Source organism: Taudactylus pleione, unplaced genomic scaffold, assembly GCF_031769625.1.
Source record: "Taudactylus pleione unplaced genomic scaffold, aTauple2 ptg000398l, whole genome shotgun sequence".
In the NCBI taxonomy this organism is placed as follows: Eukaryota; Metazoa; Chordata; class Amphibia; order Anura; family Myobatrachidae; genus Taudactylus; species Taudactylus pleione.
In genome coordinates this window covers 7,616,256-7,642,668 of record NW_028284800.1, presented here as the reverse complement: position 1 = coordinate 7,642,668, position 26,413 = coordinate 7,616,256, and the positions used below count along the sequence as shown (strand labels likewise).

At 46.6% G+C, this 26,413-nt stretch overlaps 1 protein-coding gene across 1 annotated transcript in view; it reads left to right on the top strand.

The window, feature by feature from the left end:
• PRKAG2 (protein kinase AMP-activated non-catalytic subunit gamma 2) overlaps positions 1–26,413 on the top strand; it is a 457,564-nt gene that overhangs the window by 92,451 nt on the left and 338,700 nt on the right. The gene's annotated exons all lie outside the window — the stretch shown is intronic.

The window sequence follows — 26,413 nt, the reverse complement described above, 5'->3', positions numbered from 1 at the left end:
GCATGGTCCGACCAAGTAATTAAGCCAATTGAGGCATCTAAAAGGAGTGGAAGGTGTTTGTGACTTAGAAACAAATAATCCAGTCGTGTATATGTTTTGTGGGGATGAGAATAAAACGAATAGTCACGGCCTGCTGGGTGAGAGATCCTCCATGTATCAGCCAGCTGGAGGTCGTGGAACAATTTCCTGACCCTACTATATCTCTGTTGGGAATATCTAGGGGCTTTAGTCGAGATATCGAGAGTTGGGTCAAGAGTCCAATTAAGGTCTCCCCCCAAAACTATAATCCCGGAACATAGAGATTCAAACTTCGGAAGGTGAGATTGAAAAAAAGAGGTTTGGTCCTGATTAGGGGTGTAGACCACAATGAAAGTATAGGGTTGGTTATATATTTTACAATTTATTAGGAGTATCCTACCCGGGACTGGTTTGTGTACCGAGGTTACAGAAATTTGCAGATTTTTTTAAAATAAGATCGCTACTCCCTTGGTTTTGCTATCTGGGGTGTTGCAATAATATGCAAGTGGGTATTGGTAATTGGTTAGGGATGGGCTGTGGGCTGAAATTTTAAAATTATTCTCCTGTATCAGTGCAACATCTACCCTATCAGCCCATAGGGATCTCAGGAGAGTAGATATTTTCTCAGGTGTATTGAGGCCCCGGGCATTGATCGAGTATATTTTAATTGTACTTGGGGAGGTCATGTAATTTGAGAAAATACAAAGCATACATCAGTCCTCAAAATGGTCAAAAAAGGGGAAAAAAAACAAATAAAAACAATTACATCTAAAAAGGAACATAAAATGAAAAATAAGAAAGAAAAGAATTGCAAAAACAGGGTTAAACCCGCAGTGGAGAAACTGGCACTTTGAGGAGCCAGAGACCCAATAGGCATATAAGCTGAGGGCGGGTGTGGGGTTAGGGAGTCACTGCGTGGGGCGTAATAGATAAACATATAGTATTGTCGCAATAAGACATAACATATACCTGTCTAACATTTATTGAATTATAAGAAAAAACACCTAGTTTGTCAAAGATATCTAGAATGGTATCCTAATGGATCATCAAGAAATAAAAAAAGAGTAAAGATTTTAAACTATCCATTACTCTAAGTAAGCAAAACACCAAACTAGTAGTTAAGGCAAACTTTTGGCAGGCAATGAAATCTACAATTAGGTGGATCTTACCCGCTCTTGACGAAGGAGAAAAAGGGACCTAAAGCAGATAAGTTCAATCAGGTGGCATCTTCAGACAATGAAGGTGACAAAGTATGTGGTCTCCTCCTAGAGCTACGAACTTCTTGCCAAGGAGGATTATTCTCGGATCTTTGAGGTAATTGCAATTCAGGCAGATCAAATTCCCAATCAGGGACATTAAGCTTTGGTATTCCGAGTCCAGAACAAAATGAAGGCAGATCAGCATACGAAGTTAAAGAATGTGTTTTCCCAGCCGAAGATACTTGAAGGTTAAAGGGAAAACCCCATCTGTATTTCAGTTGGCGCTTACGGAGTTCATCAGTGATTGGTTTAAGGGATTTACGCTGCTGAAGCGTATGCCAGGATAAATCCTGGAATATTTGGATCACTGCACCATTGAAGTCAATTCTGTCCAATTGTCGTGCTTTGCGCATAAGTTCATCTTTCTGTGAGTAGTAGTGTAGACGACATATGACATCACATGGGCGGTCAGCTTGGAGACCTCTTGGTTTTAAGGCTCGGTGAGCTTTATCAAAAGTAATAAGCTCATTCGGGTCATTCCCCAGAATTTTGTTGAATATCTTGGTGATTGCATCTATCAGACCAGATTGGGTGACTTCTTCTGGGAGACCTCTAATATGAACGTTGTTTCTCCGTCCCCTATTATCGAGATCTGTCATCCTCAGATTGATAGCACAAATTTCTTTTGTTTGGGCAGAAATTACGTCTTTCAGGGATTTCAAGTAGGCGTCTGTGGATTCTTGAAAGTTTTCTAAAGAAGTGACTAGGTCCGAGATCTGCGATATGTCTTTCTGAACAATAGCAAGTTCTTGCCGAATAGTATCTTGGAGATCTTGTTTTGTGGATAAGGTCTTCATGAAAGACATAATGTCCTGGAGATCTGTGTCCTTCTCAGAGGACGTCTGAGGTTGGTCTTCCTGAGAAAGGGACATTGTAGGGGTTGATGAGTAGGAAGAAAGGGGGCTGGATGTTGCTGGATCTACCTTGACCCTGGCCGGAGTGGTATGAAGAAATGGTCTCAGATCTGCCTAAGAATGGGGCCCTTTCAGAAGAGGTGTGTTGCCCTTTTGACAAGGTTTTTTATTTTTGACCATAATGTAGCATGAAAAGAAGATCAGTAAATAGTAGCATAGGTCACATTAAGCGACATCAGGTTGCAGACATGTTACACAGGTAAGGATCCCACAAACAGTGACTCCCTGTGGCCTGGCATCACATCGACATTAAGTCACATCGAGTAGCTAATCAGGGATCAGCTCTGCGATCTCCAACTCCCAAGCGGTGAAACAACCAGGTAACTTCTATCTGGGAACTTCCAGAAATTCAATATATCCTCCTATTACTAAAAGGTATATTGATATAGATGGTTGCCTGTGAAGTCTCCGGGGAACATTTATCTACAGTCCAGTGCAGAATTAATAGCTGGATGTTGGATGACAGGGCTGTAGGGCTGGATGGTAGGGAGCATCCGTGTCTGGAGAAATGATCGCGGTGACACGTGTAGCGTGTCACGTGGGTTGCGAGGTGCCGCCCAGCCCTGTGAGGAATCAAGACCCAGGATGTATGAGGAGACTAGGCCATGTATCAGGACGGCTGCAATGCGGTCCCCCCACCACCCCCGATCAGCGGTACCGGAGCAGTTCGGCGCAAAGGAATTATACAGACTCAAGTACAGTATACATACGCAGCGCTTCCGGACCAGATGTTAGGCATCAGCAAGAAACCCCTCGTCTATCAGCATTCAGCACGAAGACTAAGACCCCAGTGTTGGAGCACACATATATACCCCCCAGAAATAGACAACACAATAGAGAAGTTTGTTGCTGATGCCATTGGTCCTCAAGGGGATTCAAATAGACTCAACCCAGCCTCCAACAACTGGGGGTCTCTGCCCTCCCACCCCATGCAACATCCTAACAGTTATTTATATCATATACATTTTGTTGCTTGAAGTCTCTGCGGTCCATAACTCGAGAATGCATGATGCGATCTCCCCACTGATATCACCGGAATACTGTGGAAAGAGTACGCATCAGTACAAAACCAAACACGGCTTAATTAGCATGTATAAAACCTTAGTTACCAAACAATCTTTATTTCATAGCATTTATACTAAATGAACAACTTAAATCTTATACCTTAAAGCTTATGGAACCTTGTATGTGAATATGTAATGTGTGAGTATACGGGGTTTGATATAAAGATGCTAGTTAACTGGGGACAGATGCGTGTGCATTTAGCTAATAAAACAGTGTTTTCACACAAGGTCTTATGCATTCGCTGGTATGAGATTAGTTACCACAGCGTATTAATGTGTGAATGAAAAATGGTGCACTTAAATCTCACTTACTAAGTGAACACCTAGCAGTGTGGAATGCTGAGCCATATAGTTCCACACGCTCCCCCCCTCTCTCAGCAGCCCCCACCTTTCCCAGGCTCTAAAGAAAAATCCTTTGTTCTCCCAGACTCTTGTGTGAATGCAAATGTGTTACCCCAAGCTGTGAAGCTGGGGCCATCCTGTCTGGGTGTGGGGCTAAAACCTGTTTAGGATTCAGACAAATCCAATTGTGTAGATCAATGCCTGGATTATATTACAATTGCCACAGCTATACTTGTCTGCATACAGGGATTCCCAATTTGTATGTAAAAACACTCATTGTCTATTCTATTTACTTTTTCTCAGAAAGCTGTTCTTCCAGTTGCCCTTGGTAGATTATCAAAAACATTGCCATCTGTACTTAACTGGTGAGTTGTAACTTAAAAATGGCGCTGGTCGCAAAATGGCGTCTTGCAGATTCTTGTTTCTAAAATGGAGTCTAGCTGTCATTCGCAAGATGGCGTCGCACACGCTAATTTCTACGCTGATTCCGTCTCAGCCACTAATGCAGCTTCGACAGTCCACCCTTTGATAGCGAACAACATGCTATCACAATCTGCTATTAGAATTTAATTTAGGCTTACATTTACATATTATTTAGTGTTATTATGGGATGGCACAAGGTGGTTCTTACTCCATCAATAATGTGTCTCTGAGTGGGGACATAAAACTACTATTATACGCACACCGCGTGTGGGGATGCACCAGTCTTATAAAAGCAGTCTTGAAGGGGAATTTAGACTTTACATTATCTGAGGTGTTTTAAAAATAACATTTCAATAATACATTCTATGCATGTCTAAATATGATACATTAAATGATGGTATTTCCTAGTTCAGGGTTGTAATGCAGTTCTATATTTACCTCGGTATTCATATTGTCATTACTGACCATCATCATAGTTTCGTTCTTGCGTTTTACTCTATTTTTACATTTTCCACACTTCAACACAATAGGAACACACCGGACGCATATGCCAATTATTATGATGACAATTAATATAAGGATCAAGAACTTGCCTATGCTAACGATCACTTCCTGGACCCATTCCCCTAGACCTGAGAACCATTTTACTGGGTTCAGCAATGAAACCCATCCTTCTATCTCTTCCCCTACTTCAGCCACTGAAGCGTTATGGTTCTTACGAAACTCCCATTTTAGCTGCAGAATTTCATCCATCTTTCGGTCTATCACCTCCTTGGGGTCGCTAGTATCATTGGTGATGTAGGTGCAACATTTTACTCCAAATTAGGTGGCTAATGTTACGCAATACCCTCCAGTAACAGCAGTTAAATAATTCAACACTAGCCTGTGTTGCACCAGTTCTTTCTTGTACGCTTGCAATTCTCTCCCTGTATACCTGAATGTGTCATTGTACATCTCGGTGATATTATCTATCAATTTAGCAAGTTCCTGAATATATCTAAAATTTAATGTACCCCGAACAATCCTGGTGAGATCCAGTGCGACTAAAACTTGAAAGCCAGTTGTCTCACTAATTAACTGAGTGGCTTTATGCACGTCACCAGGTATCATATTTCTTTTGCCTCTGTGTTCATATTGCGTGTGAAGATATGGTGATGGTGTGTTTTTATGTATATGGTGTGTTTTTCCATTCCATGAAAATGGAGCGGCCTCCTGGCCGCTCGCATAGCTGTGGGTGACCACCCACAGCATATGCGAGCGTCCATGATGATGGTCGCGATGGTCTTGACCATCGCGACCATCGGGCTTGTGACAGAGACCCTGCGGTAGGGTCTCGCTGCCGCAAGCCCTGGAGTGATTTTGGCTCTATCAGAGCCAAAATCACTCCCACTGACATCACTAGTGATGTCAGTGGGGCCGGCTTCAGATGGTAGGCGTTCCCATGGGAATGCCTCCGTCTGGCAGCCACGCCCCCAGCACGCCCACCGAAGGGGGCGTGCTGTCAATCAACATCGACAGCACACCCCCTTTGGTGCGAGACCCGGAGCGATGGAGAGCCCGTCGCTCGGCGGGTCTCGTGCATGCACAAGACGGAGCTCCCTCCGTCGTGCGCATGCGCAGTGGGGGAACATCGACCCGCTTGCGAGCGTCCTGCACTCGCGAATGGGTCTGAATGACCCCCTTAGTTCTGCTCTTGTCCAAGGACAATGCATTACTATTTCCCTTGTGGGCACTACACCGTTCGCATCTGCATTTCCATTCGGAATGGTTATTGTCCGAATGGGATGCAGACCGGCAGCGCTGCTACCTTTGACCTTGTTAACTGGCTGGGGGTTTTAATCTGTTGCTGCTATGTATGGTATTAACAACTTCCTCTACGGGTGCAGAGGGTGTTAGCACTTCCCTTGCTGTTACCGATGAAGATGGTGGCACCACTCGTGATTGTGGTGATGCAGCATCTATCATTTGCACAGCATGGGAAATGGCAGACATTACAATAGGCTCATCATCCACATCATAAACATTTTCCTTATGGTTGCTTAAGAGAGGGTACAAATTGCTTGCTACATTTTTATGGGTATTTTTGGTAACTGTACTTGCACCTCCATCCGCATAAGGTGGGGGAGGTGAGCGTGAACTGCTGGGAATACTCTCCACAATGCTACCTTGCTGCACGTGCGCGCCATTTTGCGGCTCGCCCGTATTGCAATTTAGCGTCGCAGATGTATTCTCTGGCAATGTGCTCGCGACGCTAGTTTGCGTCGCTTGCACATTTTTAAGCCACGCATTCCCTTCATGCTGCCACAGTTTTAAGCATTCATAATATTTAACCTTTTTCTCTCAGGAACGCATCAGACTGATGTGATCCCGGACATTATCTAATACACTTTTATCAAAACTACCAATTCTGGGAAACGGTCTAACACTTTTCATCATCATTTTAAACCATACATCACAATACCTTATTGCATAAGTATCGTACTTAGTATGTATAATATGACGGGCCGATCCAATCGGAGCTTTCATTAGCAGCACATCATTGTCTAACATCTCTACTGTTTGCATGGCTCCCATTTTGAGACAAAATCCTACGCTTTTCAATAAAGATTTAAACTGGTGAAAGACAATCAAGATACTTTCTCTTACCTGTGGACGATATTAACAGGATGCGCCCACACACCTGGATAAGATTTGAAAAAGGCGACTTCCACACCCGGATAAGATTTAGAAAGGCAACTTCCACACCTGGATAAGATTTAAATAGGCAACTTCCACACCTTCTCTGCAACAAAGACAACATGTACACCTGCTACTGTGTATAGAACGGTAAAGCTACTTACCGAGCGGCTAGAATAACCCTTGCACCTAGCCCTTAAGGATCATACGATACCCTTAACTTTGTTCAACAAATACTCACTGTTACACACTTTTTTTTTTCTGCGCAGAAAATAAACGTTAACCCAGATATTGATAACAATTGAAAAATGTAAACCTCAACTGCTTTGTTTAAACACGTGGAAGCACAACCGGATGTATACGCTATTGTGCGACCAGTCGCATACCCAATAATGCGACTACCACACAACCGTATGATGACTTTTTAGCTGCGTACGCAAAAGTGCGTCTTTACTGTGTGCAAAACTGCGACTCAGCCGCGTACTCAATACTGCGGCACCCCTTTAAACGCAAGGTTCTATCAACAAAGGAAAACAAACTTTTTCCTCTCTTGTCCCTGGATTCTAGTCAGCTTCCTTGGTTCACACGGAAACGGATAGCGATCTTTCAGCACAAAGCGGTTGCAGGTAAACCCTGCCTGTGGCCACTCACCTTTCCTTTCCTTATCATATCCTCCGAAGCAGGCCTGGGAGATAGGAGAATGCCAGGACTCCCAGGAGCTGTCTGGCCACTCTGCCAGCGCAGCAGGTCTCTGCAGGCAGCCGCCAACTTTCAGGCTGCTGTTCCCCATCTTCAGCAGCAGTGTGATGTGCACAGTGCCGAACGCGGCTGGTCCATGGTCCCCGGCTCGGTGATAGCAGGGGTGCCAAGACATAAAGTGTGCTTCTTCATTTTCTTCTCAGTGAGTGCTGCCCTTCAGGTACTGGCGCCCTTAGGCAGCTGCATAAAGTTGCCAAATGGTAGTGGCAGCCCTGAATCTTAAGGCCTAATTCATAAATGTACGCAACCCCGATGGTAGATGTACATCTCCGAAGTTTGTTGATCTGCGCATACGCAGGCCAGGAAGAGGCGGCAACGACCAGCGTCAGAGAAAACGCGGGCGAGTTGGCTCCATATTCTGGGTGTGCCAAGGACGCAGCTTCACTGGCCCCGGCAGCATGAAAACACAGACCATCCTGAGTAACCTGAGGGTCAGATGACCAATGTTCATGCAGATGTTCTGATGCTGCATCTTTGGGTGCAGCAGCGGATCACAAAAGCATACAATGGGCAACTTTTAACTACAGGCTTTCAATTACACAGCACCTGCATCCAACGATGCAGCTGCTGTGCATTTAGCCTCTGACTCTGAATCAGGCCCTGAATTCCCTCTCTTCAAATAAAGGTTGATGTGATATCTTCATTAAACTAGAGCAAACGTAGAAAATATCATGTATTTCTAAAGGTGTCCAAAAAAAAACAACTCCCAGTGAAACCAGTCAAACTAGTTAGTATTTCACCAACACCTATTTGCACTGTAGTGTAAACCTATTAAGAGGTAACATTCAAGAAAGAGTTATTGAGCATTGCTGCATTCCTGGACTTTCGTTTTTTTCCTTTCAGTGTTACCATAGTACTAAATTGTCGTCATGTTTTATACCATTGGTCAAGATTTACTTCCTGTTTTTCAGGATAATTAATTCACCCATAGACATTGAGCCACTCTGTGGACAGTGCCATTAGGAGTTAGGAGGGGTATGTTTTAGTAGTGCAAAGCAACATGATTAATGACCTGTTTGGCATACTTGCATACTTTTGAAAAAGCATTTCAGGGAGATTGTGAAAGCAGCACCTATGAGCGCTTGTTACAGTGGGCGTGTACTGATAAATCTGAGAGGCGTGTCCTAAACATGACTTACATCCAAATGTAAACCAGCCCAAAAGCAGTTAGTAAGATCTGTTTGTTGATGAAAACACACTAATACTTTTCAGAAATTCATAGGGATCAATGTGCCTTATAATAACCAATGCAAGGAAATGACACTAATGATCCCATTTGAATGTATATATCTCTGTTTTTTTAATATAACAGCTTCATAATGGGGGTAAGGATGAAATGAGGGAGATTACTAGACTCCTCAGGGAGACAGGAAGATTGCTACTATTTCAGGGAGTCTCCCTGACAATGAGGGAGAGTTGGCAAGTATGGTATTTGGTCTCACATGAGTGACCGATTTAGGTGATATCCAGCTTCTGGCCAATAGACTGGATCACTTCTGTTACTATAGGGCCTCTTTGAGTGGTCAGAAGATGACTATACAGGCCCATTTACATAGCATCATTACCACGCATCTAATTTTGAGGACATTAATGATATAAAATTAAACAAATTGCTGTTTCACAGCCTATATCCCAGCATGTGGTCAGTGGGCCTGATTCAGCAGAGGACGGAATTGCAAAGCCGCACACAAGCATCTTTGTAATCCCGTCCTTGGTAAAATCCAAATGCAGCATGAGTTGTCTGAAGGGGGGTTCTAATCCCGACAGCGGAAGCCCGTCAGGGGTGAAGTTCCCGAAGCTACAAAGGTAAGTGCTAACTAACCTATTTTTACCCCCTAACCCTCCTTTAGGGGTGCCTAACCCTAACCCTCCCCCTAAGTGCCTAAACCTAACCCCTCATTCCCCGCAGCCTAACCCTAAGCCTCCTGGGGGTTGCCTAACCCTAACCTCCCCCCGGGGGTGCCTAACCCTATCCCCTCTTCCCCTAACCTCCCAGGGGGTGCCTAACCCTATATCCCCACGCCGGGAATAGACAGTCGGGAATTTGTCGGTTGGGATTTCGTCCGTCGGCTTCCTGACTCCTTCCCGCCTGAAGGTGCCTACACACATAGCGATGTGCTCACGTTCCCACGATGGGTACGATTTCCCCCTGAACTCTCCCCAGTAGCTCCTCAGCAGTCGTGGGCACGATTTGGTATGAAAAGCTGCCAATTTGTCACACAATCTATTGTGCCTCCTAAACTATCCAGTGCAGTGTGACTTAAATTTTCAGATCTGCCCTACAGCACGGCAGATCTGAAGATGTGATGCGCGACCTGCGGGGACGCGCATCACATCATGATCCTGAGTGGGGACTCACGCTTTACTCACGATTTGGGCATATTTTACACGATCTGTCGCACTGATGCGTAGAAATCGTCCAGATCGGGTAAAATATTGCTATTTGTGTAGGCCGTCCCTGCACCACCTTGTAAACGCCTCTGCCTGTCAATCACACGCAGGACCCGTTGTGCACATGTGCAGAATGGGTCCTGCACACATGCAGATTCCCGATAATAGGGAATCTGCAATTGGCTGAATCAGACCCAGTATTACATATATTCCTGCCAAATATTGACTGATAGCCCTACTGAATAAAACTCTGAGATTATCTAGCTGTGTAATTATTCTCATCTAACCTATTATATATTAGATAGGAGCGTAGATCTATAATATATAGATCAGACAGACAATTGGAGCCAACCAAATGGACAGCACAGGGGCTTAGTGCAGTGGTTCTCAAACTTGGTCCTCAGGATCCACACAGTTTACATTTCCAGGTCACCTAGCAGGTGCACAGGTGTATTCATTACTCACCGGCACATTTTAAAAGATTGACAGGTGGAGCTAATTATTTCACTTGTGATTCTGTGAGGAGACCTGGAAAACATGCACTGTTTGGGGTCCTGAGGACCGAGTTTGAGAACCTGTGGCTTAGTGGTTAGCATGTCTGCCTCACAGCACTGAGGTAATAAGTTCGATCAACTATCATGACCCTATTCGTGTGTTGTTTATATGTTCTCCATGTGTTTGCATGGGTATCCTCCAGATGCTTTAGTTCCCCCCTCCCCCACTCCAAAAACATACTGGTAGGTCAATAGGATACTTACAAAATTAACCCCAGCATATGTGTGTGTACTTGTTTATTAAGGAATTTAGACTAGAAGCTACCAATGGGGCGGTGACTGATATGAATGTCATATGTTTCCTGTATATTGTTGTGTAAAATTGATGGTGCAATATAAAAAAATACAATAGTAATAAATGGCCCATTTCTGGCTTTTGCACTTTATAATGTAACTACATAGTCAGTCTCAGAAAACAATTTTGCTTAATCAGAAATGCTTTGATCCTGCAATCATCCAGAGTAAAACTTTACCCTCTTCTAATTCTGTCTTCTTGTTGTGTAAAACCATACAGATTACATACTGGCACCAAGGCACTTGCTAGACTTCGCAACAGGGCAAATGTCACTGCAGCTCATTGGCGCCTCAGGAATAAATGACCTCCACTGATATCAAATGGAGCTGACCTCTTGCTTTGATACATTCACATGAAAACACGGGCTCTTCCTATTCCAGGAATATTCCCTGTACATTGCCATGCCCCTTGTACCACATCTGCATTTGTCATTGTGTTTCATTAAATAACATAACATAAACTGTTCCTTTAAGTAAAAGCTATTTCAAGGGTCTATTAAAACGTCAGTACTTCAAAAAGTTTCTATGAATGCATTTATCGTTATGTTGCAACACTGTTCACATAACCTTGTACAGAATTCGGCTGCCTTTATTCCCCCTTGTATTCCTTTTTATAAAAAAAATAAAATAAAAATAAAAAATCGGGAAAAATTCAATGCATGTTTTTCATTTCATATTGATACACAGAAATGTCAGAGATGATTGCTGTAATCTTTTCTTCCATTGTCTATTCTGCAAAGTCACTGGCAAAAAGCAGAAATTCCAGATTCAATAGAACATTGGTAACATTAGTATTCTAAAATCGTATAAAACCTGTCATTGCTGAAATAGAAAACACAAGTAGCGGTACTATACTGGAGAGTATATTCTATACTGCAGAGTGGATCCCCAGTTCTTGCCTCTTCTTGCTCTTATGTGATCGAATAATAGATTGAAGTTATAGTATAACAAACACAACACAGTGGTAGTAAGACTATGCCTCAGCTCTGTATGTAGGCACTGCTGGCAATCTGATACACGTCTAGGGCCGCAGGTGCAGTCATCCACCTTTCAGAAGAGCCGTACATTACACTTTATCTCAGCATTAACAATACAGCTCCAAAATAATCTTCCAATCACACCATCATTCATCCAAATATGCACCCTCATGTCTCTCAGGCCTTCCAAATGCTACTTTATCCCCCCACTTGTTCCAAAATTCCCTCACATGCCTCTCAGACACCATTCTTACCTTAAAATGCCCCCCCCCCCCCCACACACACACACACACACCACTTTTCCCTATGCTCCCTGCTTCTCATATCTCTCAAACCCCCTGTACACCAATCTCAGCCCACGTTGTACTACTCACTAGGAGTACCACTAACCACCCACTAATATAAAGACACAACTAATTAGTTTAAATGATGTATTTTGATTAATTTTAGTAATGGCAACATAAACTTTGCTTACCATGCTCATTGATCAATTCGGAGCACACAGAGGGCCTGATTCAGACCCGCTCGCGAGCACTGAGCGCTCGCAAGCGGGTCGTTGGTGGCAAGGTGCGCATGCATACGACGGAGTCGGCTCCGTCGTGCGCATGCGCGAGACCCGGATAGCGACGGGCAAACCGTCGCTCCTGGTCTCGTACCAAAGGGGGCGTGCTGTCGATGTTGAGTGACAGCACGCCCCCTTTGGTGGGCAGGCCGGGGGGGTGGCTGCCCAGACAGAGGCGTTCCCCTCTGTTCCCCTTTAATAGAGCCGAAAGCACTCTAGGGCTTGCGGCAACGAAACCCTACCACAAGGGTCTCGTCGCAAGCTCGATGGTCGCGATGGTCTTGACCATCGCGACCATCATCCTGGCCGCTCGCTATAGCTGTGGATGGTCACACACAGCTATGCGAGTGGCCAGGAGGCCGCTCTAAAAAAACAGGACGGCCCTGATTCAGAGCGAGCGCTCTGTCAGAGCGTCCGGCTCTGAATCAGGCCCAGAGGGAGGACGGATACTGTGTAGGGCAGAATACACTACCCTCCCTCCTCCTCTGATGTGCTATGTTGTACAGAGCCAGTCATGTGATGTGTCAATCCATTGCGCTTGCTCTTTATAATATAAAGCAAAGAAGAAATCAGATTGGAGGTTGCTAAATGGGGTCACAGGTGAAGGCTCACTCGTGCTGCCTGTTTCCCATTACTACTCCCTTGCTTCTTAACCTTGTATGGAGTGTTATGATGGGGACAAACAACAGCATCTTTTGTTCTTCTGGCAGTGTGATGCTGCAGTGTAACATCATAGACCAGTAGGACCGTAACTAGGGTGCAGAGCAATAGGGTCGGCAACATCACCTACATGTGGCTTGTAGAGTGCCTGGAATGCTGGTGCTACTACAGAGCCATCCAGAGCATCCAAGGAATGCTCTGGGCAGGCACCCTGCAGCCTGTAAAGCTGCCTGAAGCTGGATGTTCTGGACAGTGCTCTACTTCCCAGAGCCACTTTTACAGTGCTGTAGACCAGTGCCACAATTCTAGCCCATCAATGAGAGGAAGAGGTGCAGGTAGTAGTAACACAGGTTACGTATCCGCAAGTTCTGGCATCAAAGGCCCTCTAGGACCTTCAATGCCACTTAAAAATATTAACAGTTTATTATGGTACTGATACTCCTCATTATTCCAGCTTTTGATTCATACAGGAAAAATATATATGACTCGATATAGACACAACGTATTTCTCCTGAACCCTATCTATGAGACCTGTCATTAACTATCCATTACAGAGTGGCAACGTTCTGATTGATCAGAGGTGGAAAAAAGTAAACTCTGATCGTTTAGTATAGTTAGACCCCACATGAGTTCAAGTTGCAATGACCTACATGGGGTTTTACTGCTACTATCCACTAAAATGGGATGTGATTCTAAAAGGACAATAAACCCCACAGTATATGGCTGCCAGAGCTTGCTAGGACCAGTCAGTAGTATGTATGTATTACATGTAACTCTTCATTACTTCACCACCCATTGACAGGGAGGACCCACTGCTTACGGGTAGCAGTCAGGAAGCCGACGGACGTAATCCTGGCCGCCGGCTTCCCGACTGTCTAATCCCGACTGTCTAATCCCGATCGAAGGTAAGCCGGGCGTGGACAGCTGCGGGGGGGAGGGTTAGGTTTAGGGCTCCCGGGGCATCCCCCTGGGAGGTTAGGTTTAGGCTAGGGGAAGGGGCGGTCAGGGTTAAGCACCCCCAGGGGGAAGTTAGGGTTAGGCATCCCCCCGGGGGACTTAGGTTTAGGTGGCGGGGAAAGGGGGATTAGGGTTAGGCACTTCTGGGGGGAGGTTAGGGTTAGGCACTCCTAAGGGAGGGTTAGGGAGTAGAATAGGGTTAGCATATGCTTACCTTGGACGATCAGGATTTTCACCCCTCCCGGGCAGCCGCTGTCGGGATTTGAACCGTTGGCCATGCGGTCGGCGGTAAATCATACTGGTTCCTTGCTTTCAGTACAGTGCTGTTTTTCCTAGGGGAGAGGTCTTCAGTTTATGTTGGATTCTGTTTCTCCTATGCAATCCAGCCCTGTTCTGAACAGGCCGTGGCTGGGTGACATTACAAAATAAGAATTCTGTGCTGCAGGTTTCGTTTTTAGTTTGTGACCAGCAAAAACTGTGTTTAACTTGAAGTGCACATATCGCCAGCTTCCTCAGCTCTCTACAATCTAGCGAACACTACCTACAAAATGTAAGGTTCAATTATCCTTGCTCTTCATTCTTAAGATCTTAGTGGCTTTCAACACCATGATCTACCCTCTCTTCCTGCATACCCTTTTCTTCATTGGACTCTTTGACACAGTCCTCTCCTGGTTTACTTCCTACCTTTCCATCTGTTCTACCTCTACCTGTCAAGATTCTCCAAAAGTACAATTTCTGTCCTCTTTCCTTGTTTCCCTGTAGCTCTTTGTCCTCCAATACTGCCTTTAAACTTACTTATGTTCACCTGACCTCTCTTCTTCTCTCCTCACTTACATGCACCGTTGTCAATCTGCTATCTCAGCTTTGATGTCCCAGTGCTTTCTCAAACTCAACACATCCAAAATGGAGCCCATTGACTTCCCTCCCTGTTCTATCCCTCTTTGCTAACAATACTACCTTTTCCTCTGTTCACCAAGTATGCTGCTTTGTTGGTGGGGGCACTCTAGTGGGTGGTTGGGGGCACTCTACTTCTTATGAAGCTCTAGGCACATACACCCAGGGAACATAACATGGTGATACTTTTCATGACCACACCTCCCATACCTTTTGCGTGCAAGTCACCACTCTGCACGTGGTGTCCTAGTTCTTCATACACCAAGGTTGCAGTGTGAAAGATGCTTTCACACTGGGGCTGCAAGAATGTAATATGCAGTTCTGTATACAGCAACATTCACACAATCAACTGCAGGATATTAAGGGGTAAATTTACTAAAGTGAGAGTTTTTAGAAGAGATGTTGCCCATAGCAACCAATACGATTCTAGCATACTTGCCTACTTTTGAAAGAACATTTCAGGGAGATTACGAAAGCAACACCTATGAGCGTGCGATAAAGTGGGCGTGTACTGCTACATGTCGCATGTCAATACTGGGCGTGTAATAATACTGACTTACATTCACATGCAAATGAGCAAAAAAGCAGTTAGTAAGATTTATTTGTTGATAAAAACACACTGATACATTATAGAAAATGCTTGTAGCCATAGGGATCATTGTGCCTTATAACCAATTCAGGGAAATTATACTAATGACCCTATTTGAATGTAAATATCTCTGTTTAGTGGTTATATATAACTGCTTCATAATGGGGTAAGGTAGAATCAGGGAGATTGCTAGGCTCTTCAGGGAGACAGGGAGATTGCTGCTGTTTCAGGGAGTCTCAGTTGGCAAGTATGGATTCTAGCTATAATCTTCTAGAAGGTGCTAGTTAAATGTTAAGTAGATTCTGATTGGTTTCTATGGGCAACATCTCTTCTAAATCTCACTTCTAAAAACTCTCACTTTAGTAAATTTACCCCTTAGTGTTATTCTAGGAAGAAGTATGTTATTCACACTCATATAAAAACATTTAAATGTTCTGGAAATTTTATGTAATGATTGTGTCTACTTAAATATTAGTTATCGAAAAAATAGAGTGAAATTAAAATTATTTTAAAAATAGGGCATTTATATAAAAATACATATAGTATGTGTACAATTAATTAATAAATATATTTTTATTTAGGCCAGTATTTAGATGATAAAATGGCTACAATAAAATTAGAGTAACTATAAAAAATGGAAGTGTTACTTGGTTTAAATATTAATCCCCAACCTTTACTCCAGCTTACTTGTCGCTTAGCTAGCAAGTTGTGACTTGTCCGGTTTGTTTTTATGAACTCTTAATTGTTTAACTCTTCAGATAACTTAATGTTGTTTTCCAGATATTTATATGACAAAGTCCATTGCTTGCAGACAAATTACTTATAAGTATTGAAGTCTTCATTTTAGAAATGTATGCTTTCTATTTACTTCATACTTGCCTACCCTCCTGATTCGGCCGGGAGACTACCGAAAATAGTGTGCCGCTCCTGGCCCCCCGGAAAGGCAGGCAAGCAATGCCGGTAATCACGCCCCGCTCCGCCCACAAATGCCGAGTAAGCTTTCCCACCCCGCCCCCTTGTGTCATCCACACCCCCTGCTATGCCGATCTGGCTACTCCCTCCCGGAAGGGGCAGCCAGATTGTCAGTAACCCTGATTTACTTTTTACTTATTCATTTTTATTACATTTTAGAGAAGTTATGGGATACACAAAAGGCAATTGGGAAGAGGGATAAAGGAGTATGTACAGTATACAATGGGGTGATAGCAGCAGTGCATACATCCCATCATTTAGACACACTGGTGTATATTTACTGAAGTGCTTGCTTTTAGAAGTGGAGTTGTTGCCCATAGCAACCAATCAGATTGTACATAACATCTATCTAGCACCTTCAAGAAGATAATAGCTAGAATTTGATTGGTTGCTATGGGCAACACCTCCACTTCTAAAAACCTGCACTTAGTAAATAATATATACCCCACACTGAATCATGACAAGTAAGCCCCTCCCCAGATCCACTCAAACCCTGCCCATATCCACACAGAAACACCTACTTTTGTGCAAAAGCCCGTCCTTTTCATGGTACAGGACTTGGGACTGTCGCACCAAAATCAGGACAGTTGTGATGTATGTAGTCATCATTATCATTTACTATAACGGGGGAGATATATCAAACTGGAAAGAGATGCAGGGGTCTATTGATGAAGAACATGAAGTGGCTACTGAAATATATCGCTATATATTGTATCACATCGATGCAATATATAGTGATGTTTAGTAGCCATTCATGTAGACTTACCTGTCCGATGTCTTTGTGCGCTATCCGGACCCTCCGCGATGCCTGGAAGCAGACATATCGGGAGCCCGGTATGTCTGCTTCTCACTGCGCATGCGTCGGCGTCTGATAGCAACAGGTCAGGGCAGACTTGTTGCAATGGATGCTGGGTAGCAGGGGGCGGAGAAAGCGCAGGGTGCTGGGCAGACACCAGGGAAGTATGCAGCTTAGTTGCTCTGTTCGGTTTGCAGTACAGATTACGTCATCCTGACATGGCAAATCTGTACGTAGCAGAGGAACGGAAAGCTGCGCTCCCAAAGGTTTGATACATATACCCCAACAAGTATATATACACTCAATAACACTGATACAATGGGGTATATTTACTAAAGGTAGAGTTTTTAGAAGTGCAGATGTTGCCCATAGCAACCAATCAAATTTTAGCTATTATCTTCTAGATGGCATACCTCCCAACATTTGAAGTCATAAAGTAGGGACAAGTCGCGCGCATCCGAAAAGGGGCATGGCTTAAGAAAAAGGGGCGGCGTTTATGGAAAACGGGGCAGAGCCTCACGACTTCCCCCGTTTTCGGCACTTTGGGGGCATGCAAAGCACTCTCCAAGACACTGGGCAGCCTCCAGGCTCTCCCTACACAAGAGATGCCGTGCGCATGCGCATGGCATCTGTTCTCCTCCTGCACACCCGCTGCTCTGCTATGCAGGGCAGCGGTTTGTGCTTTCCCCAACTTCCCCCCCACAGCGGGACACTGCGGCCCGCGGGCGGGACAGCGGGACAGTCCCAGAAAAACGGGACAGTTGGGAGGTATGTGATGGTGATAGATAAATGTTAAGTAGAATCTGACTGGTTGCTATGGGCAACATCTCCACTTCTAGAAACTCTCAGTTTAGTAAGTATACCCCAATGTGTTTATAGATATCTTGACAACTCTTTTAAAATGTTCAGTAAAACAGTAATTCCAACCTTTTTGACTTTTAATCAAAATCCAGTTGAGAACTACCTATGCCACCTAGGCTGTGCCATTTCACTAAGGGTTATTATGCTAAAATACAGTATGCAAAAGCTATTTTTTTATTTCAATCATCTTCTGTTACGTTGCTGTTATATTGTCTAAATTAGAGGGGATCCTTTTCATTGTTGTGCTATGGGTGGCTTTAGCAGCAATAAGGATGCATCCAGGCTACATACAGTCAAGTGCATAAATATTGGGACATTGACAGAATTTTCATATTTTAGCCTCTATTCACCACCACAATGGCTTTGAAATGAACAAACAAGATGTGCTTTAACTGCAGACTTTCAGATTTAATTTGAGGGTAATTACATCCAAATCAGGTGAACGATGTAAGAATTACAACGGTTTCTATATGTGCCTCCCACTTTTTAAGGGGCCAAAAGTAATGGGACAAACTAAACAATCCTAAATCTAACTTTCACTTTTTAATACTTTGTTGCAAATCCTTTGCAGGCAATTACAGCCTGAAGTCTGGAACGCATAGACATCACCAGATGCTGGGTTTCATCTCTGGTGATGCTCTGTCAGGCCTCTACTGCAAATGTCTTCAGTTCCTGCTTGTTCTTGGGGCATTTTCCCTTCAGTTTTGTCTTCATCAAGTGAAATGCATGCTCAATCGGATTCAGGTCAGGGGATTGACTTGGCCATTGCATAACATTCCACTTTTTAGCCTTAAAAAACTCTTTGGTTGCTTTTGCAGTATGCTTTGGGTCATTGTCCATCTGCACTGTTAAGCGCCGTTCAATGAGTTCTGAAGCATTTGACTGAATATGAGCATATAATATTGCCTGAAACACTTCAGAATTCATTCTGCTGCTTTTGTCAGCAGTCACATCATCAGTAAATACAAGGGAACCAGTTCCATTGGCAGCCATACATGCCCACGCCATGACACTACCACCACCATGCTTCACTGATGAGGTGGTATGTTTTGGATCATGAGCAGTTCCTTTCCTTCTCCATACTCTTCTCTTCCCATCACTCTGGTACAAGTTGATCTTTGTCTCATCTGTCCTTAGGATGTTGTTCCAGAACTGTAATGGCTTTTTTAGATGTTGTTTGGCAAACTCTAATCTGGTCTTCCTGTTTTTGTGGCTCACCAATGGTTTACATCTTGTGGTGAACCCCCTATATTCACTCTTGTGAAGTCTTCTCTTGATTGTTGACTTTGACACATATACACCTACCTCCTGGAGAGTGTTCTTGATTTGGCCAACTGTTGTGAAGGGGTTTTTCTTCACCAGGGAAATAATTCTTCTGTCATCCACCACAGTTGTTTTCCGTGGTCTTCCGGGTCTTTTGGTGTTGCTGAGCTCTCCGGTGCATTCTTTCTTTTCTACTTCAGGGTCCATAGGGTATCCACAGGATACCTTGGGGTATAGGTGTGACGTCAGTCGCAGGGCACCAAAGAGTTAAGCTTTCAGCCTCCCAGGATGCACTAGGTCCCCCTCCTATACCCCGCCCCCGGGCCAAGGCACCTCAGTTTAGTTTGGTGCCCGGCCGGAGTCGGGTGCACCTGTTGGAGTGGGGGCTAGAAGAGCCCCTGAAGCTTTTTCTTCATGCAGCTGTGGCTGCACATCTGGATGAACAGCATGGACAGTCAGTCCTGACGTCCATGCTGTCTTCCCTACACCCCGCCGGTACCAGAACGCCGGTACTGATCCGGGGATGCTGGTGGGCATCTGGGGTCACAGCTAGCGGTGACCCCAGATGCTCCGGACCATGGCCGGATTCAAGGGGGACAGAGGTAAGCAGCGGGGTCCCGCGGTGGGTCCCCGCTGATCACATGGTCCTAAGTCCCCAGGCAGGGGGCTCCCTGGGGACTGGCTGCAGCGTGGAGCCAGGCGACCAACCTGCGCTTCCACTACCCCCTGGGACAGCGGACCGCAGCAGAGCGGTAGCGCTGCGGCGTCCCAGGGGTTAAATGCATGCCAGGGGAGCGCGCCTTCCCTGTCTCACAGCCGGCGCCTCCCCCGCTGCACACAGCCCTCTCGGCATGCTGCCGACTGGTCCTGTGGCAGCGCTCCTCCCCCAGGCCAGCTTCTCTCTGCTCCTCGGCGGCCATCTTCTCTGCAACGCATGGTGAACGCTGCTGGAAGTCTGGAAGGAAGCATCGTGGTCTGGGTTCCCCCGCATACCTCTCCTCCGCTGTGGCTCAGGTCTGTGTATGCTGCGCTGTGTCCTACCAGGCCCTGTGTCTGTGTAGTTGAGTGATCAGCGCTGTTAGTGCAGGAATTGTTATTTCTCTGCATTGTATGTGACTGTGCTAGCGCTGCCTGTAACTTTTCTTCTCTAAACTGTCAGCTTTATTACTGTCCCTGTTCTTTCTGCTAAAGCCCTTGCGGTGCGGTGCTGCAGGGTGGTCTCTCACCTATTTAATACTTAATTGGTGAGAGAGGTCACATACGTGGTGCCATCATGTCTGAAAGTGATTTTCCCCTCCGGCTACAGTGTACCACGTGCAAAGTACCGTTAGCGGAGGGGGAGGGTAGCGCGGAGGGCCTTTGCCGGCAGTGTTTGTCCATGGCGCGGCCTATTACGGTTACAGCACCGGTACAGGAGCTGCCCTGGGCTTGTTTCGCTCAGGCGTTAACAGCTTTAATGGGCCAGTTAGCTCCGCAGCCCGCGTTTACTCCGATGGGTTTGTCCCAGCAGTCTGTGGTGTCGTCACCCATGCAGGGGTTCCCACGACAATTGGTGGTACCCCACAGTCTCCCTATTTCCCCGCTCCCGGGTTCTCAGGAGCCAGCGTGGGTTAACTCCCTGACGAGTTCTGTACAGCACTTGTCGGATGTGTTGCAAGGGGAGTCTGTGATGCGGCCTCATAAAAGGCCGGTGGCGTCTCTGTCCGCTCCTTATGAGGATGACGAAGGGACGTCTGATGATGGGGAGATTCTGGATCCTTACGATCAGGAACCTCTCCATACTAAGGACGCTGATGCTAAGTCCAGAGTATATATTCCTGGACTTATTCGGGCGGTCCGCACAGCCTTGGTGATTGAGGACGAAGTTCCCCCAGCGGCTAAATCTAAGTATGCCTTTTTCAAAGATGTGAAGGGCGATGCCACAGTCTTTCCTCTTTCGGGTCAGTTGGTGGACCATTTAGAGGAGGCGTGGAAACAACCTGGCAAAAGATACCAGCCGCAGAGACGCCTGGCGGTGGCTTATCCGTTCGCGGATAATTATTTTGCTAAGTGGGAATCCCCTCCACAGGTGGATTCTCACGTGACCCGTCTTGTCCGTAGTGCCACATTGCCGATGCCATCCATGTCCTCCCTTAAGGATGCTACGGACCGCAAGGTAGAAATCTGCCTGAAGTCCGCTTATTCCCTTGCAGGGGGGGCAGCACGGCCGGCTATGGCCATTTGCTGGGTTGCCAGAGCGATGGAGCGCTGGGCGGATTCATTAGAGGCTTCTTTTGAATCCGACTGTCCGGCCGAACAGGCGGAGTTGATTGGCAATCTCCGTGATTCGGCCACCTACATCAACGAGGCGGCTCTAGACATTAGTACTCTGGTGTCTAGAATTTCTTCAGCAGCGGTAGCTGCTCGTCGCACCTTGTGGCTGCGATCCTGGAAGGCGGACGCAGATTCCAAGAAAGGTCTGGAAGCGTTGCCGTTTACCGGAGAAGTTCTCTTCAGTCCGGATCTGGATAAGATTGTGGCCACGCTGGCGGCAGCCAAATCTGCTTGTCTCCCGTCGGCCGCTGCTCCTTCTGGTTCTGGACCATCGTCCTTTCGGTCATCTAGGGCCCAGGGCAGGCCCAAACCACAGTCGTTTCCTCGACAGGCTGGCCCTAAGAAATCGGTCAAGCCCCGGAAACAGGCATGGAGTACCAGACGTCCGGCCCCCAAGCCAGATGACAAGCCTGCGGCCTGACGGTCCGGGTCTCCCCTTGGGGGATCCCAGGGTGGGAGGCCGCCTGCTGCAGTTCTCCCGGTGTTGGTCGTTCACTAAGACAGACACTTGGGTTCTGGAGGTGGTCTCCCACGGGTACGCCCTCTCCTTCCGGCACAGACCCCCAGCTCGATTCTTCACCACGGGTCTACCATCAGACCGGAACAAGGCTACGGAGCTGCGGAAGGTATTGCACACTATGCTCCAGGAGTTATAGTGCCTGTTCCATTCTCCCAGAAGGGCCAGGGTTTCTATTCAAATTTTTTTTTTTGGTACAGAAACCCAATGGGTCATATCGTCCGATTCTCAACCTCAAAGCACTCAACAAGTCTTTGCGGGTCCCGAAGTTTCGGATGGAGACCCTACGGTCCATCATTCTGGCGCTGGAACCTGGGGACTACATGGTGTCATTGGACATACAGGACGCTTACCTGCATGTCCCTATTCTTTTGCGCCATCAAGAGTTCCTTCGGTTTGCAATCCGCAGCGACCATTTCCAGTTTCGGGCGTTACCTTTTGGCCTGGCGACAGCACCACGTGTTTTCACCAAGGTGATGGCGGTCATGGCGGCTTCTCTGCGGCTGCAAGGAGTCCGCATGTTGCCGTACTTGGACGACCTGTTATTGGTGACAGGATCTCCAGAGCTCCTGTTACACCACTTGGACCTGACCATTGCACTGCTGCAACGGCACGGCTGGCTAATCAACTGGCAGAAGTCCACTCTAATCCCGTCTCGGAGGATTCTGCATCTTGGAGCCTTATTGGACTCGGGACAGCAAAGGATCTTCGTGACGGAGGACAAGATCTCTGCTTTACAGTCAAGGGTGCGCAGTTGTCTGCACAGCCGCCGGGTGTCCTTACACTCGGCGATGAGGTTACTGGGCTCCATGGTGTCGGTGTTCGACATGGTGGAATACGCCCTGTTTCACTCCAGACCTCTGCAGCACCTGATCCTGTCCAAGTGGAACGGGCTGCCTCAGTCTCTGAAGTTCCAGACGATTGTGCTCACCCCGGAGGTTCGCCTGTCCCTTGCGTGGTGGTTAAAGACGACCCACCTCAACAAGGGACGTCCGTTCTGGGTTCCAAATTGGGTCTTGTTGACAACGGACGCCAGTCTTCGGGGCTGGGGAGCAGTTTCGGGTCCACACTTGTTCCAGGGCAGGTGGACGCCGACAGAAGCGGAGCTTCCAATAAATATCTTGGAACTCCGTGCGGTCTTCAATGCTCTCCTGCAGGCACAGCGGTTTCTCCAGGGTCACCCGGTGCAGGTCCAGTCGGACAATGCTACCACCGTGGCCTACATAAACAGGCAAGGAGGAACTCGCAGTCGGGCGGCTCTCGTAGAGGTCTCTCGGATCCTGGTTTGGGCGGAGCGCAATCTTCCGGCCATATCAGCGGTCTTCATCCCGGGAGTGCTAAATTGGCAGGCGGACTTTCTAAGTCGCCAGGACGTTCATCCAGGGGAATGGTCCCTGCACCCGGACGTTTTTCAACTACTGGTGGACAGGTGGGGTCTTCCAGAAATCGACCTCATGGCGTCCCGGCACAACAACAAGTTGCCGGTGTACGGGTCTCGCACAAGAGACGAAGGGGCGTCTCTGGTGGATGCTCTGTCCGTCCGGTGGACGTTCAGGTTCGCATACCTGTTCCCTCCGGTCTCCCTTCTTCCACGGGTAATCCGGAAATTCAAACAGGAAGGAGGGATGCTCCTGTTGATAGCTCCCGCGTGGCCCAGACGGCACTGGTTCTCAGACCTTCAGGGTCTGTCCGTGGACAGTCCTCTGCGGTTGCCGCTACGACCGGACATTCTGTCTCAGGGTCCTTGTCTTCACCCGGACCTGACTCGGCTGTCTTTGGCGGCGTGGCTGTTGAGACGGCCATGCTGAGGTCCCGGGGGTTTTCCAGCTCTGTGGTGCGTACCATGTTACGAGCTCGGAAACCGTCTTCCGCGAGGATATACCATCGCGTGTGGCATACGTTCTTCCAGTGGTGTCGACCGATAGGTTATGCACCGCGGGAGTTTCGTCTGTCTCGGATTCTCGCCTTCCTGCAAGCGGGACTAGATCATGGGCTTCGCCTTGCTTCTTTGAAGGTACAGGTTTCGGCCCTATCTGTCTGGTTTCACCGTAGGATTGCTACAATCCCGGATGTGCGCACCTTTATGCAAGGTGTTCTCCGTATTCAGCCGCCCTTTGTTCCACCTATGGCGCCTTGGGATTTGGCTGTGGTCCTGAGGGCTCTCCAAGGACCGCCGTTTGAACCACTGGGCTCAGTGGATATTAAATGGCTAACAGCTAAGACTGTTTTCCTTCTGGCCGTTGCTTCGGCCAGACGTGTTTCTGAGTTAGGGGCTCTTTCTTGTAGACCCCCTTTCTTGGTTTTTCATGGGAACAGGGCAGTGCTCCGCACTCGGCCCGAGTTTCTTCCCAAAGTTGTTTCCCAGTTTCATGTTAACGAGGAAATAGTTGTTCCGGCCTTTAACTCACCGGGTCTTTCCGTGGGTGAGGCCTCTTTGGATGTTGTGCGGGCCTTAAGGACTTATGTTGACCGCACTTCTTCGTTTAGGAAGTCGGACGCTTTGTTTGTCCTCTATGGCTTCCGTAAAAAGGGTTGGCCTGCTTCAAAGCAAACTTTGGCAGCCTGGATCCTTATGGCTATTTCTGAAGCTTATCTTCATGAAGGCCTACCGGTCCCTCCTTCTCTGAAGGCTCATTCCACTAGGTCTGTGGGTCCTTCGTGGGCAGCTCGACGTGGTGCCTCGGCAGTTCAGATTTGCAAGGCTGCTACGTGGTCTTCTGTCCATACCTTCGTGAGGTATTACAGGTTTGACACCTTCGCCTCTCAGGATGCTTCCTTCGGGCAGCGGATTCTCCTTTCTGCACAGGAGCGTCCCCACCCTTAAAGGATACTGCTTTGGGACATCCCCAAGGTATCCTGTGGATACCCTATGGACCCTGAAGTAGAAAATATGAGATATGGTAAGAATAAGAATATGGTATTCTACGAAGTCCATAGGGTTCCACAGGACTCCCGCCCTGTCGCACCTGTGCTGCAGATGGGCTTTGCTCTGGTCACCGGTTTTCCGTCTCCCTCTGGTGAGAATGTGATTCTTGTATGCGTCCAGATCTTTGTTCTCTCTCTTCCTTCTCCTCCTCCGGCCTATGGCTTGGTAACTAACTGAGGTGCCTTGGCCCGGGGGCGGGGTATAGGAGGGGGACCTAGTGCATCCTGGGAGGCTGAAAGCTTAACTCTTTGGTGCCCTGCGACTGACGTCACACCTATACCCCAAGGTATCCTGTGGAACCCTATGGACTTCGTAGAAATAGAGATAACAAGGGTAAGTTCTTACCATATCTCATATTTTTAAGAATGTTCCAAACAGTTGATTTGGCCACACCTAATGTTTTTGCTATCTCTCTGATGGGTTTGTTTTGATTTTTCAGCCTAATGCTGGCTTGCTTCACTGATAGTGACAGCTCTTTGGATCTCATATTGAGAGTCGACAGCAACTGATTCCAAATGCAAATGTCACACCTAGAATCAACTCCAGACCTTTTACCTGCTTAAGTGATAATGAAATAATGAGGGAATATCCCACACCTGTCTATGAAATAGCTTTTGAGTTGATAGTCCCATTACTTTTGGCCCCTTAAAAAGTGGGAGGCACATATAGAAACCATTGTAATTCCTACACCATTCACCTGATTTGGATGTAATTACCCTCAAATTAAATCTGAAAGTCTGCAGTTAAAGCACATCTTGTTTGTTTCATTTCAAATGCATTGTGGTGGTGAATAGTGGCCAAAATATGAAAATTCTGTCAATGTCCCAATATTTATGCACCTGACTGTATGTATCAGGGATGTGCAGTCAGGGTAGGAAGAGCCTCACCTGTCATACTCCTGAGATTTGATATAAAAATTATTAGAATAATACAAAGAAGATACTTATAACTTATAAACATCTTCTTTGTTTATTGTAATCATTTTTATAGTTAACAACCACCAGCTTTGTTGAGCTCCCTGGGACTGCAGGGACATGAGAGATGAGGCAGCAACAGCTCAGCCTTGCTTCTGTATAGTCAGACACTGCTTGCAGAGTTGGGGGCGGGGCCACACCACAGGCAGTAAGCTGCACAGAAAGAGAAGAGGCATGCCTCTGAGTATGGGGGGGCATGTCTTGAGCACTGATGGACACCTTGCTGTGTCCTGTGACCAGGAAGTGCACTGAAGTGTTTAGAGGACAGAACTCAGTAGCAAGAGAAGACACAGTGATGCAGGTAGGAGTGTCTTGTGACCAGGAATTGCACTGCAGTGTTTAGAGATCGGAGCTCAGCAGCAAGAGGAGACTCAGTGATGTAGTTAGGAGAAACAATGGACACTGAAGCTTAGTGTAGTGAGGGGAGATTTACAGTGAGTAGGGGGTGAGACAGGCTT